Source organism: Halichoeres trimaculatus, unplaced genomic scaffold, assembly GCF_033239565.1.
Source record: "Halichoeres trimaculatus isolate MK-OKI-2021-1 unplaced genomic scaffold, fHalTri1.1 fHalTri1_scaffold_4, whole genome shotgun sequence".
Lineage (NCBI taxonomy): Eukaryota > Metazoa > Chordata > Actinopteri > Labriformes > Labridae > Halichoeres > Halichoeres trimaculatus.
In genome coordinates, this window is record NW_027437182.1 from 8257091 (window position 1) to 8273018 (window position 15928).

The 15928-nt window shown below is 39.3% G+C and overlaps 1 long non-coding RNA gene across 1 annotated transcript in view; it reads right to left on the bottom strand.

Annotated features, from left to right (window-relative positions):
• The window catches only part of LOC141789507 (uncharacterized), an 83848-nt gene that overhangs the window by 3627 nt on the left and 64293 nt on the right, over positions 1-15928 (bottom strand). The window contains exon 2 of the long non-coding RNA XR_012598212.1: positions 10871-10971. This is a non-coding gene — a long non-coding RNA (uncharacterized LOC141789507). The remainder of the gene's footprint in view (positions 1-10870; positions 10972-15928) is intronic.

Consider the following 15928-nt stretch of genomic DNA (forward strand, 5'->3'; position numbering starts at 1 on the left):
CCAAAAAAAACCACTAAAACACAGTGAAAAAAATCTGTGTTTACACAGAAACGCCAAGGGACTGAAAATGCTGTAGTAAGCATGCCAGGCCTGTAGTTGGCGTTATAACTGTCTTGTCCAGAAGCCACTTTTGGTAGATCTCCACCGAAGTAGAGTTGAGCTGATCCTCTGGTGTATTGGTGAATACTATGTGCGTACTAAGTATGTGCTTGCGCAAAGTGGAGCATGACGTCAGAGTTTGCAGTGAAAAACGCCGGCACACGGCAACAGTGTCAGCAGCGTTTCAGAAATTCAATTTTGGAGGGTGTTTTCAGAAGTTTGCATTTCAGGTTGGCTGTAATGCTGTTTCTGTGTAAACGCAAGGCCAACAGTACTTTTGTGTTGCACCCTAAAAAGCTGTGTCTGTGTAAATGTCCATTTTTAGAGTGACCCTGTAAACTGGGGACCTTCAGCTGAACGTGTCAGTGGACATCCAGTTCACAACAGGTGTAGGAACACAGAAGAAGTCCTCAAGAATTATTTCTAGTTTAATTAAATGTGTATTTATAGTTGTGCAGATAATTCTCATCAGATAAGTATTTCATAATAATCTAAAGTTACAGTTAGGATACATCCTGCTAAATGTCGTCAATCAATGGAGTCGTATTCCAGCTAAGACACAGGTATTTTTCTGGTACCATCATATTTTATTGTGGGTCTGTGTTTGGCTGTTTGAAGCTGTTTTGGGCTTTTGGCTGGTTTTGACCAACAACAGCTTTGTTGTGTCGACAGATGTACACTTTCTAATGTGTTTGAGAGTATTACTGCTGCTTGCTCTACCTGACCAGTAGGAGTCCCAATAGGCCTGGTGAAGGATAGCAGAATAGCAGAGGAGTAGAGTGAGAGTGAAGGAGAGAACAGAAAAAGAAAGTGATGTACGCTGTCTGTTAAAACCTTGTGAAACAAAGTCCCCTAAAAAGGTTTGATGTCTTCATCTCCTGATTCTCAACGTAACAGGCTTTAGTGTTACCACCTTTCTTCTTTCAGCTGTTAACAAATCCATCCACAGTGCAACAAAGCCCGATCAAAACCAGCACAAACTGGGTATCTTTCATGTTGACAGGCTAACTGCAGTGCTGCACATCACAATGCTAACCCATAGACTGCATAAAACATGTGCGTAGCCTCCACAACATCACATCTGTTCCTGAAACCGGGAAATGAAGCCAATCCGTGGATGCAACCAGCTATAGGGCACCCGCCAGTCACATGACCTGAGCTGTGTCCAAGCGGCAACCTCCGGTCTGAGAAAATGAGACAATGCGGAAGTGCTAAAATCTGCTGTTTCTGGAGTGTTCGCTTGAGGCTGGCTCAGAGAGTAGCAGAAGTCACATACACACCAAGCCAAAAAAAGCCGTTTTCAAAGCAGAAATTAACCTATTTATGGCCTGGTTCAAAAAACGTCTCCTGTCTGAGTCGCTAATTTTACTACCGGCACCCACTGAACTGAATATTTTTCTAACGCGGTCGTTCAGAGGATATTGAGATCGCAAGCCCCCCCAATAAGAGGCACAGCTGAGGGTCACGTGACGGCCGGCGCCCTATGGCTGTAGTCGAAGCCCTTGCCACTACCAATATGGCCACTATAGCCAATGCGCTTCATTTTCCGTTTCAGAAACAGACAGGTGACGTCGGCGAGACTACGTCCATGTTTTATACAGTCTATGGATGTGTCTCTGATTGGACAATCAAATGATCCAAACAACTTCTAAACTGCAGAGTTTGAAAAAAGAAAAATCACGCACTGTACAGTGTGTGCTGATAGTGACATCAGCGTTTTAGACCCAAGACATTTTTTGAACCATGCTGTAAATATGCTTTTTTAACATCGTAAAAGTCTGTTTTTATGGCTGGGTGTGTACATGATTTCCGGTCTTTCCGCAGCCAGCCTTGAGGGGATTCTCAATGAATGGCGACTTTTAGCACTTCCATATAGGCTTCATCTTTACTAACCGGATGTTGCCCCTTGTACCCACCTGTCCTCTCCATCTATGGTGCTTGATGGCCTTTATCGTTGTCTTACTGCCCTCTACTGGTCAAGTGGGATGTGACAATTGCCTTTATTTTTTTTACCCTAACATCACCGGCCTGGTTTATGACTTAGGTCTTTGGTTTGCTGTGGAACAAAGACAAGCAATGGACCACAGAAACCATTTTGCTCTTGGGTAAGTTTTGCTAGGAACTAAAAGTTCTTGGGCCTTCCTGTGCAGACCCTTTACTTGAGAACTAATTGGCCTGTTTTGGAGTACTGTACATCTTTGAAAGGCATATGTACACAATAGATTGCCATCTGACAAATCTTGAAGAAGAGAATTCTTCTCACTCAGTATTTTGCGATGCACATATCTCAGCAGCGTCTGAGGCGTACATAATGAGGTGATTAAAAGAGCCCAAAGCCTGACAAAGCTTTAATCAGAATCTGCTTCACTTATTGTTCATTTGGGTCACTAAACCCACCATTAATCAACGTAAGAAAACGCTGAGCCTCTTGTCTGGTCCTCTGACTCTAACTTTTTCCCCTTTAGTTTCTTTTTTCTTCGTTTTTGTAAGACAAGCGAGATTGAACTAGTAATCAAGTTTATTTTTTGTCGTTGTTGTATTTTTTTTTCCCTTTGGGGGGGTGGGGGGGTGTTTGTTTTTACAATCAACTCTTTGGATCACTAAGTTCAAGTTTTCTTCTCTGACCATGAGAGATGCATTACTGTAGAATGTACATAGAAGAGTAACACAAAGAGGGAATAAGCTCTGTGAGGCTACATCGGTCAGTGATCATTGTATAACCTTGTTCTGCCTTAACAAGTAAATTCTTCTTCTCTGTAAACACAATTTTCTAAGGCCCTGGTGTCCTTTATTCCCTCATACATCAGCGTTTCTTTGAATCGTCATGAGTGCAAATCTTTGAAACATGAAATCCATTTAACAACACATTGTGTTTAAATTCCTACGTCACTTGCTTCCAGCTCAGAGAGAAAACATGCAATAGAGAAGACCTTGTAAATACACGATGCAGCTACATAAACAGCATGTGTGAATGTCACTGCATTCATGATGTGTTTGTTATCTTGTTTATAATGCATAAACATATGCAAACATACAAGTGATATCCAACATGACCTCATTTCTGTTGCTATTTACATCATTCCTTTATGTTTGTCTACATCTTGATACTGTCAAATTTCATTTTTAGTAGAGCATGTTTACATGGGAACAGAAACTTTTGGCTTTGCTTTTTAGGAGCTGTCACATTGTCTTTTCTTCTATCATATTTAAATATTTCTGCAGATATACTGAAAGTGAAAGTGAAATCATATTTGAGTATGCATCCATGTTTTTCTTTTGTTTGCATATAGTGTGAAGCACACAACTGATGTAAGCTAACATTGTTTGAAATGTGCAACATGAATAAATTTCACCTGACTTATGTCATAGGCTAGCTTTACAATTGCCATCACCTATTCATGCACAGAGTATGTGAAGCAGGAGAATGGAGAAAGAGAAATAATAAAATGTGTCAGTCTGTCCACAGAGGAGAAAGCTCATACCTCTCCTTACAGCCTCCCCAGATGCTCAGCCTCTCCCAGTTGGAGCCTCTGTTATTGAATGATTCTGACGTTTGCATATTCTGTCAAGAATACAGTGACAGCCGGTGTGTTTGTGTGCACTCATGCATGCATGTGTGTGTGGGTGCGTGTGTGTTTGTGCATGTGATATGATGGAGAGCCCATGCGAAATAACCCCCCTCTGTTAAAGACCCGGTACACTTTTCACCTCTTCAGGGAGTTCAGTTTATTTGCTGGAACAAAATTGTTATTTGCAAATGCGGCCACTCCATTTGGAAAACCATTAACTTCAGTGATTGAAATATAGACTGTGCTGCACATAAGGAATAAACATTATTTGATTTTTATAGAAGAGGAAATACTGGGATAACAAGCAGATAGCAGACTTAAGCATGTCTGACTCTCAAGGTGTTCCTTGTAGCAATTATTGTATTCTCTTGTGTTCTCATCAGTGATTCTGGGCATACGAGGAAGACACGTATTGATACATCCATGCAAACTGTTAAAATGATGTTGCTTCAGCCTTTGATGTGCACAGGAAGAGACATTGAGAAGCCTAAGAATACACAGTGTGTGACGCTTTTCTAAAGAACAAAACAAGTTAAGGACATAGTATATAAAACATGGATGTAGTCTTAAAGACGTCACCCTCTGGTTTCTGAAGAAACAAGCCCAACAGTGGTTGGCACAATATTGGAAATCCAGACTTAGCCTGTCATTCAAAGAGGTGGAGGAGCTAACACAATTACAGAACACAACAGCTTAGTTGTGCCCATACAGTAACTATACAAATTGAAATATAAATTATCCATTTTATCATTGTAGCTTGTAGTTTATGAAATTATTTCACCTCTGTATTGTAATAAATGAATCAAATACTCCAAATTGTTTTGTTTTTAGCAGATTTCATGCTGGTATAATTTTACTGTGAACACCAGCATTTGGAAATGGCAGCAAGGGGACAACATCTCAGCTTTGCAACCAGCTCCAAAGTAGTCTGAATCTGCCCTATTTTTCAATAACCAAGCAAAAATAAAGTATTCGGGTATTCAGTGAGTGACTTTTTATATTTTGGCAAGTTTTAGGTTTTAAACAACTAGTCACTTTTCAGTGACCTAGGCCCTGTTTTCATGACACCATTTCACAAAAAAATGCAGAGAAAAAAAATCTGCGTTTACACAGAAACGCTGAGGGACTGAAAACGCTGTAGTAAGCATGCCAGGCCTGTAGTTGTTGCTATAACTGTCTTGTCCAGAAGCTGCTTTTGGTAGCTCTCCACCCAAGTAGAGTTGGGCCAATCATCTGGTGTATTGGTGAATGCAAAGTGCAGAAGTGGAGCAACAGATGCACATTTAGTTGAAAGACAGCCAGCAGATTCAGCAGATTGAGCAACACAAGCACAACACGGTAGTCCAGGATGGTCTTAACAATGGTTCTGTTGTACTGTTGTTTTATGCTTGCACGAAGTGGAGTGTGATGTCTGCGTCTCCACTGAAAAATGCTGGATGACAATGGTGGTGCCAGTGTTTCCAAAAAAAATAAAATAAAAAACACTCTAGAGGCTGTTTTATCAAAAGTTTGCATTTTAGGTGCGCTGTTTACATGTAAACTCAATACTTTTGTGTTTCACCCGAAACCAATAGTGTGTAAATGGCCCTTTACAGAGCCCCAGACTTGTGTTGTAACCATGAACTGTCTAACAGTTTAAATACACCAGATGTGTCTACAGTCCAGCTCTGTCACAGCTAGGGATGGGCACCGAATTAGGTACTTTTAATGGTACTGACCGAATTCTGTCAAAATTGCCAGGTAGCAATTCTCAAAAAATCAATAGGTACCATGTTTGGGTACCTTAACACATCCTTGTGACTGTGGGGGAGTGGAAGAGTAGGTTATTTTTCATGCTGGACATGAACACAGAATTATAAGGCTTTATAGTAAAGAATAAATATGTTAAATTAAAAACAACAACAAAAAAAAAAAAACTTTGATTAATAAACAAATTGATATTTTTTTACCACATAAACACAAAAAGTACAGAAAATTTGAACTGCTGAGTACCGGTACCGATTGCCAGGTACCGGGCATCTGTATTGTATTGTTTTAAATGTGAATGGCACCCATCCCTAGTCACAGCACAGCATCAGTTCTACTCAAGTCAAAGTGTTGACTGAGGCCCCGTTTACACGACGCCGAAAACGGTCGATTCCGCAAATATTTCGTTGCGTTTTGGCCTTCCGTTTAGACGAGACCACGTTGCGTTTTCAGTGAAAACGCAAACTTTTGAAAACGCTCCCCAGAGTGGAAAGATCTGAATCCGCTCCTCCATCCAGCTTCGTGTAAACACAGAGCGGAGCGTCTCAGGGTGAAACGCTGACGTCACCGCATGCGCACTCGCAGTTTCAGGTGAATGCTCCGCGCTCAGCCACATTTCCAGTTGAGCCAGTAGGTGGCGGTAATGCGCGTTATGGTTGGATTGCCGACCGTCTCACACAACAAAACGGCAGAAAAAGAAAGAACAGAAAAGGAGACTTCTCCTTCTGGAGTCGTATGAACGCGGATCGTTTTCACGCCGTCCTCATGTAAACGCGGGTGGCTTTTGAAAACGCAAAGGAAGAATCGTTGCGGGAGTCTCCGTGTAAACGGGGCCTTAAACTGGATCCATTCTGTTGCAGCCCAACTGCATGACTGGTCTGTCTGGTCGCAGCTGATACCCAACCATTCTATCTTTGCCAGATGCCAAAACTGTGATGCGCCAATTTACTGTAGAGGAGCTCGAGCAGGACGGGGATGAGGGCACAGAAACTAGCTTAAATAAAGCCAGTGACTTTCAAAATAAAACAAACCGTGTCAGACCATATTGTATGTAGCTTGACTAAACGTCATAATTAGGGGAGCTAGACCAGGGGTCAAAAGGTTTGGGGCTTTACAGCCCAGCATGAATGGAGAGCAGCTTATCAATGGAGTGGGAAGTGTGGGAACTCCTCAGTCTTGTGACTGCAGCTGTGTATCAGTCATGTGGCTTGGCGGACTGAACACACAGGTGCATGACATCTGCGGTCAGCACGCGCCTCTGGTGTATTTCAGCTGCAATAACAGATGCCACGCATTCAGTGAGTGTGAAGCTATAACACTTAGAGCTCCCCCTACTGACTGACTGGCAGCAGCTCACAGGCCTGCACCATGTAAACAGATGATGAGCATGTTTCACTTTCTAATATTAGGGGTAAGTTACTTGGCAAACAAGCAGAGCTCAAAAATAAAAAAAATAAATAAAAAAGAAACAAGAAAGTCAACCTCCTTTAGTCAGTGTTGACTTCTACCTTCACACAGGACAGCATAACAAACCAGCCGCTACAGGGCTGGAAGTTCTGTTTATTTGACACATGCAACTACCCCAGCTGCCAAATCAAGTCTACTTTCCCACTCTACTGTGTCACTTAAATTCAGAGGCACATCAAACAAAAACTAGAGGACAGGGACCGGTGGTTTCACGAAAGGTCCCCAGAGCATCACATTTTGGTCCACTAACCTGAATGCCTGTTTGACATATTCCATAAAAAATCTCACTAAGAGGTAAGATATCTGTGCAAGACTCAAAGCTGCTATAAAGGACTGCATAACAGTCTTCTTTCTCTCTTGAAAGAATGTTTATGCAGTACTAGTTAAATCATCGTTTTATGCAAGCTCTTGATGCTTAATTATTTTGTTTCAGACCGTTTGAGTTTTAAAGCAGGAGATAATGATGGCTCCTGGTGATATAATCCTTCACATAAATGTTTGTGGAACATTTAAACAAAGATCAGGTGTTTAATTATTTGTTCTTAAATGATGAAGTAAAGCTTGAGTCCACCTTAATAATAATGTATTATTTGTTTCACATACATACAATAATGCTTTAAAGATCCATATAACGCGGGATGTATACGGTAAATAAACAAACAGGCTCGGAAACAAATGCTTACTTATCTCCCTGACTAATACAATAGCTCACTTTTTTCAGCTTAGCCACCAGTTTCATTTTCGTCCAGCCCGACTGAATGTCCTTAAGGGTCTCATAAAGCACGCTAAGAATGCTTATCTGACTGAGCAGATTGCTGGGCTGGCACTACCCATTGTATAAACCTTGTTAGTGTTATGTTTTTCCTCCCTCTTCTGTTTTTACCTTTTTTCTGAGTTATTTCCCCTTGATGCTGGTCTGCATTTGTAGGGGGAGGCAAGGACGATTCATTCCCTCTGCGGTGGGAAAAGCAAACAATTCAGCAGTGATAGAGAGACTTTTCTAGAAAAAAAGCCCTGTGTTAGTAGGACATTGTCTGGGTTTATAGAGAACATAGGTCAGAGATAGAAAGTGCCCAGCCCTCGATGAGGCGGCTGGCTGCTGATAAATGACCTCTGCCAGCAGCCCACAGTCTTGTACTGAGTCCAGCTGAAAAGCTCAAGAGTCCTGCTCCAATCGTGTCCATGCAGCGCACAAATTGTAAACAAGTCTGATTGCTATTTCTCAGCCATTGTGAGTGTAACTGTCATCAGAGTATGCAAATGGCCCAAACAGCTTAGAGCCATCAGCCTGTTTTGTACTCTCATGAGAGTTGACACAACTTGCAAGATGCAATTCTTGCCTGTTTAAAAAATAACACATTTTCTTATTAATTATTGAGCTTAAGCAAAACTGGTAGGCTTTAGACATGAATGTGAAACAGTCAGAGCTTTTATGGCATCAACAAAAACATCTTTGGAGAAAGCATATTTAACCATGGCTGTTTTTATTTCCTTTTTTTTTTTTTTTTTTTTTTTTTTTTCCCTTTTTTTGTTTTTGATTGTACTGATTTTAACAATTAAACCGTGTCTTAAAATTTTTGAAAAGTGCTTTAGAAATACAATTTGTTGTTTTTAACATAATAATAATAATAATAATAATAATAATAATAATAATAATAATAATAATAATAATAATAATAATTATTATTATTATTATTATTATTATTATTATTATTATTATTATTATTATTATTATTATTATTATTATTATTATTATTATAAAAAGTTAAATGCTTAGCCCATTGCTCAATATATTTACAGAACTTATTTGGCACAATGCAACTGTTTGAGCTTTTTGTGAATTTTGTGTCCTTCACTGAGGCTGAAAAAAAAAAGCTATTCTGTTGGTGTAAATGTTTGGTGAATAGTATGTGGCAGGGAAAGTGCTTGAGAAATCAGCTAAAGCTACTCAAAAATTTAACACACGATGCAGCTCATTTTAACATCTGGGAAGCTTAATCCAGGTAATCTATGGAAACAAATACCACAAATCCAACATTTAAATTGCACAAGTGTATTTTTCATAAGAACACATGGAGGGAAGAAAAAAAAAATCCTACATGAAGACTTCCACTGTGTTCAGCAACGTGTAGTTTCTATGCAAATGTGTAGCCCCACATTTGCATATAATTTTTTCTCTCTATCCTGCTAACTACCTGTGTGACCATTGAGTCCAGCTTTAGCTTCTGTAGTTGTAAGTCACGGTTGGACACACTGCTTACAACCACCTCACCAAGACCCAAGCAAACTCCCTCTGCTCTATTTAATCAACAGAATGTCCCTGTTTTCTTTTAATGCATGATTATAGTCAAGTCACCATCACACAGCAAGTCCCTGTCTAAGTTTTCAGATGGACAACATTTTTTTTTCCAACTCCTGAGCAAGGAAAGTGGCTATGGCTGTCCTAGAAGTTGCCAATGATATCATGACCCAATTAAGAAATTTTTCTTTCTGCATGTTATTGTACTGGCCGTTCTAGGGAAGAGGAATAATATCATTGGAAAGATAGAAAGTGACATAAGAGTCTTCAAAAGATTTTAATCACACCAGAAAAAACAACAACAAAAAAAAAAAAAAAAAAAAAAAAAAAAAAATTCAGTAGTTGCTTGAGTTATATTTATTTATAAAATCAATTGTTGAAAAAAAAAAAAAAAAAGCAAATGATCACTTACTCTACTGTTTCTTTCAGTTTGTACACAATGGCACAATGGCAGTCTCTTGAACTGACCCCCCCCCCCCAAGATTCTATCATATAACACCACAAACACTCTCCATCAAATTCAGATTTCTAAGATTTGAAGACTGCACTTGGCATTCAGATGGCACCAGCACTTTCCCACATGGAGCAGGGCCATGAGAGCATTGTGAGTGGGAGAAGTCCTGGAGATAATGAGGTAAATATTAGACTTTTGAATACTCTGATTGTGCTGCACAAGATGTTTGCAGTAATTTTATGGCCATTGTTTGCTCACATGGCTCTAAAATGACCTTGTTAAGGGTCACGAGTGTTTTGGGAGAGCACCCGCACCAGCTCACTCGTTATGTTATAATGACGTGCAAACTTTCTCTGTGTTGGGAGAGAGATTTTTCAACCTTGAGTAAACTACCAACTGCCCTTGATCACTTTGAATCCATCTTCCTCTCTTTGCCTCCTTTCTTTTCTTCCCAACGCTAATTCTGCACTGGTTTCACCCCCGATAAATGAAATAATCATTTTAAAATTTCTAGGACTATTACCTTAACAAATTGCGGGTATTGCTCAGTGATTTGCTGCGGGCTACATTTGAGATAATACGGCTGCTGAGGCTGGAAATGTATCAGAATCTTAATAGGATGGAGACATGGACTTAACAAGAATTTTCTCTCATGGCACCACATCCGAGAGCTGTGAATACTTCAAAAACATGCTCACATCTCTTGCCTCAACCTGTCTCATGAAAAGTTCAACATTTATAGATTTATGTACTTTGCACTTTTTATGCCCTGCTTTAAGTCTAGATAGGGAAAATCCTCTTCTAGTAATATTCAAGAATCAGATCTGATCGTGCGTCTATTATGGAACAACATAATATCATCATTTCATCAGAGACCATATGTCCTTGCAATACTAAAATTACACTGCAGTGAGATTTTAAACAGCAGACAACAGACTGTAGTGAGATTTAATGGAACGACTGCAGATGGACAAAATGTTTAGAGCTAATGCAGCAGCGAGGGAGACAGCACTGGTTAAATATAGTGTATTAAACGAGTGTATGCCTGTTTGTGGGGCATACAGTGTGTGTATGTGTGTGTATTTGGCTGTGAGGCATGGCCAGATGCTGTTTTGGGACATGCTCTCAGGAGAATAAAAGGCTTGGCTCTCTAAGACCTCATCAGCTGCCATCGACTCCGGGACAGTGCAGAAAGAAGAAAAAAAAAACAAATTACATGTGATCACACACACTTACCAAATAAATGGGTTGTTGTGATCTGGGGGTGTTACTGGAAAATGATTGACGCAGGGGGAGGCTGCAGGGACTTGAGCTGTCACATCTCAGGCCAGAGAGATCTTAAATATGGAAGAGAAAGACATATGATGAGGGCGTAAAGATATATTATAATTCCATTTCTAAAAAGATTCCTATGTATATTCATTAAGATTTGAAAAAAAAAAAAAAAAAAAAACAGACACAGCAAAGGTATATACAGTTGTTTCTTTAATGACTAGAAAAGCACTCAGAGTGCAGACCACTGGCAAGCATATTGTGATTGTCATGCAACACTTCAGTCCTACTTTAATGTTATACTCCCTTTCAGCAGACTGTCTGCTACAATTTGGTGTTAGTTGCAGGTTTGTACGATAATTTGTTTCCTGACAGTGTTGAAAATTATGATGACCCAGTACATATTTCATATTCCAGATCTTAGTGTCCAGAATATTGACATGATCTAGATGATACTTTTACATCTGTCACAAATGATGGTGACCACTTCTTGTATTGTTTTGTAAAGCAATCTGATCATTTATGGTGGAGTTGTACACACATATGGTAAAACGGCCCTATCTCATGATGATAAAAATTCCTTAAAAAAAACAAACAAACATGGATCCAGGCGGTGATCTTGATCACCTCCCAAATGCAGTCACTTCTGCCTAATGTCATTTTGAACATTTCCTCAAGATTTCTCTGCTCCTTTTAAGTTATGTTGTTTACAGACAAACAAACAGATTGACAAACTCTCCCACAAATGTAACCTTCTTGGCGGAGGCAATGAACCAATGCACAGGGTGCCTTTCAGCATCTGTTTCAATTTCCTTTATGGTCTGTTATGAGATATCCAAAGCAGCTTTTTCAGGGAGCCTTTGGTGTTTTTGAGCTGACATATCTACTGTCAACTGTCCATTTGTTTGAACAACTTATTCTAAACAATTTTCAAGCTTCTTTTCACTTGTGAATCAGTTCTAAGTCACCTTAGTCTTCTGTTTGGAAAAGCATTCTTCTGTGCAGCGCCACAGTTAGCCATAAGAATGGAGGGTATTCAGCCAGTGCTGGTTTTGATCATGCTTTATTGCACTGCAGATGGATTTGTTGACATATGAAAGGAGACTAGCACTAGTGGGAAAACTGTTGACAGTCCAAGCCATTTTAATAATCCAGAAACAGCACAACACTGGACTGCTCTGCATCTAAAGCATGAAAACAGCAGAGATCTGCTGATATGATTAAGTTTTCAGTAAATACTGATTATTAGATTAGATCTGATTATGTACTTTTTATGGCCCATACATTAAACCAAACTAGGATGCATTCTCAAGGATTTATCCCATGTTTCACCAGCTGTTGTAAACTGGATATCCACTGGCATGTTTAGCAGAAGGTCTTCACTTTACAGGGTCACTCCTTAAACTACAACACCAGGAACCATAGGCACTGATTTATTTATTTATTTTTTGTATCCGTCTCCTTAAATTTCCACAATGAGCAGTAAGAGCAGAACTGATTGATCATGGAAACTGTTGCATATGCTGATAACTGTCAGATTGGTATGTCATGATTTAAGGCATAAACTTTCAGAACCACAGACAGCTCCGTTCTTGCTGGCTTTTAGTACAGCTCATTTTTCAGCTATCTAAGATCTGGAGAGTCAGATTTTAGATGTCTTATAGCCTAAAATGTATTCTTTCTGTGTGATAGAGCTTATTGCAGTGATTAAACAGAAAAAGAAGAAAAAAAAAAAACGTTTGTGTCGTTCGTGAAGTTTTCGGGAGAGCTTGACTGTGTGCATGTTGTGTGCATTTATGCAGGTTGTCGTTTTACTGTCTGTGCACCTATGATGCTTTTAAATAATATAGTACAATGTGCTTAAACACCCATTTCAGCAGCTTTTTTAAAGTTGCAGTCATGTTACTTTTAAGCACCCATAAATTGGCGCCCATGCCACAAACTGACAGAGACACATTCACATTGTAAGGCTTAAAGGATACAATACAACAAGAGAAAAAAATAATAATAATACCAAGTCAATAACAGCTGCGTGTGATCTTATTGTGAAAGGAGGGGAAACCAAAAACACTTTTGGTGCTCCAGCAATCAGTTCATTTGGGGTAAGGAACTAGGTTTCAGTTTATCTTTTAGCATCAGCTGCAAGATCCCTTAGGCATGGCTGTTTGGTACCCTTTAGCTACAGGTCTCAAGGGCACTTGTAGCGTATTCTTTAATCCCCCTTTAAAGCTATTTGAGGTTTTAAAACCTCAAACACAAATGTAATGATAACCCATTTTGTTTTGATTTAGAAAAAATGTTTATATGGAAACCACAAACCCAAGCAGTGTCGTCCGAATTAAAATCTGAACAGTTTAGACTGAACCATTCCAGTCCAGACTGGGTCTTCACCATGTTGGTTATTTGCAGTTTTACTACTTTCTATCAGTATAACTACCATGGAAACAAGCTTTTGCTTTTCTACGATAACAGAAAAAGCTCTTTAGACTTTCCCACCTTTTTATCCAGTGACCCGCTCAAGGGTACTCAAGAAATCAAACCTGTGACCTTAGGATTAATTGATGACATGCTCTGTGCCCCCTTTTGAGTCATTTATGATTTCAGTGTTGTTTGCTGAGGGTAGAGTGAGGTAGCAGGTCTGGGAAAGCACCTGAAGTGATTTTGTGCAGTAGAATCTAATTTTAAGGTTGATTTAAAGTATTCTTAATTTGTAGTTTTATGATAAGGTGGAAAAGGAAATGTTTTTCTGAAAGCAGAATTGATTTTTTCACCCTCTAACTGATGCTTGTTTACCTTATAATATTTCCTGGCTGAAGGTCATATTTTCCACACCTTTTTATTCACACTGCATTATCACCCACATGGCTCTTTCTGGCTGTGGTTTAGCACTGGGTGACAAGTAACGTTAGAAATTCAGAAAAACACAAACCAACACATTTTCAGCGTTTTAAAAATTTATTCTCTCATACCTTCCTCTACATTAGGCTTTATTTACATCGGCCCACAGGTGGAGAAATGCGTCAACAGCCTGAATCTCTATTTTAATTTGTCACACTTTGGTTCCATTGGGTATGCCTAAAGGAGCTTGAACGTTATAGTGAAGCCAATTTAACTGATAAACAGCACAGAATGCAGCACAGCTACTTACAGACTCCATAAAGTAAGATTCTTTGTGTTTTTGATGGGTAGTGAAAGCGACTTTGCAGCACACCCAGCAGATGTTTTGACACCCTTCCAGCTCCTTCCCCTGCCTTAATATTCTCACAAGGGTCCTCTCCTGGTTTTATTTTTAACTGGCATGAATAAATTAATTACTTGAGAAGGAGCAACAAATGAAGCTCCTCTGTGAAAATAATGGCATATCACAACTAACTGCTCTGCAGCAGGATCACACACATACACAAATGCACACAAAACATGCACCTGCTCATAAATCTCTTCCCCAGAGGGACCTCCTGTAGCTAATTGCGGTCATGCAACTTATGTATAGCTATGTTGTTTAGCCTTAAAATGATCCGTGCGTAACGGGCAACAATGCCAACAACATTGCTCATAGATTTACATCCAAAGGCAGAAACGATGTCATAAGTTGTAAGCTGTTTTTTTTTTTTTTTTTTTTTTTTTTTAAGGTCAAAGCTTTGCTAAAGGAGAAAAGGTCAACACGGTTAATAGACTTCTTGGACTGGCATATCCAGGGTAACAGAAACTGGTTGGCCAACCCCCTTTCAGCTGAAACCCTCCACATCAGCCCTGCTAAGTCTTGTTCCTTATTTCTCCCTTTACTAAAGGGTGCCATAGGGTTCCATCGAGATACACGTTTTACTATGGAAAAACACAAATCATCTCTGAACACTTTACCCACTGCTCTACAACTTAGCAGTCAGCCTGTGATGTTGTCCAGCTCTTTTAAACCTGAATATGTTTAGTTTTAAATGTGGTTTAATCCTCAAGAGCCCTCCAACCCATTCAACAACAGGGGCTGTTTGTTTCTACCCACAGGAGTGATCCCTGTGTGGTTACTCGAGTCCCTCTCTGTAAGCTTTAAAGCCTCCTCTGTGCCCACCTCATTCAAAAAGTGTTTCTTGAGGCTGCATTGCTTGTGCAACATCATCATGATGTCCTCATCTTTTCTCACATTTATGCTGTTTTATGCAGATCTTGAGCAAAATGTGTAAAGTAGAACACTTTTCTTTGTTTTGTGGCTTTTTCCTGTGTTTCTCACGCTGTTTGCATGTGGGTTGTTGGGGTTTTTTAGTTTTTCTTTTTGTAGGTACAGCACTTGAATCTTGGAGTTCCTTCAATGAGACAGTGAAGGGTGTTTTATTGAGTTGTATCCTTCACATTGCATTGTATCCTGACAATCAATCTTTATTCATGCAGCTCCAAAAAAGTTTCTTTTTTCTTTCTTTTTTCTTTTTCTTCAAAGTCTTATCTCTTGTTTATGTTCTTTCTATATGTATCTTAAGAATCTATCAATCATTTTTTAATGTGACATAAAACCTTGATTTATTGGTACGGCCAAACAGTCAGAGACCACCAAGCATACTGTGAGTGTCACACAACACTTCAGTCCTACTTTAATGTTACACTCTGGTACAATTTGGTGTTATTCGCAGGTATGTATGATAATTTGTTACCTGACAGTGTTGAAAATTATGATGATCCAGTAAATATTTCATATTCCAGATCTTAGGATCCAGAATACTGGCAGGATCGTGATCATACTTTTACATCTGTCAGAAATTATCCTGATCATGTCTTGTAATGTTTTGCAAAGCAATCCAACCATTTATGGTGAAAACAGCCCTATCTCACAATGATAAAGAATCCTTTAAAAAAATCCTGGGTCCAGGTGGTGATCTTGATCACCTCAAAAATTCAATCACTTCTTCCTTATCCCATTTTGAACATTTCCTGAAAATTTCATCAGGATCTTTTTATAACTTTTTGAGTTATGTTGTTCACAGACAAACAAACAGACAAACTCTCCCCAAAACATTACCTCCTTGGAGGAGGTAATAA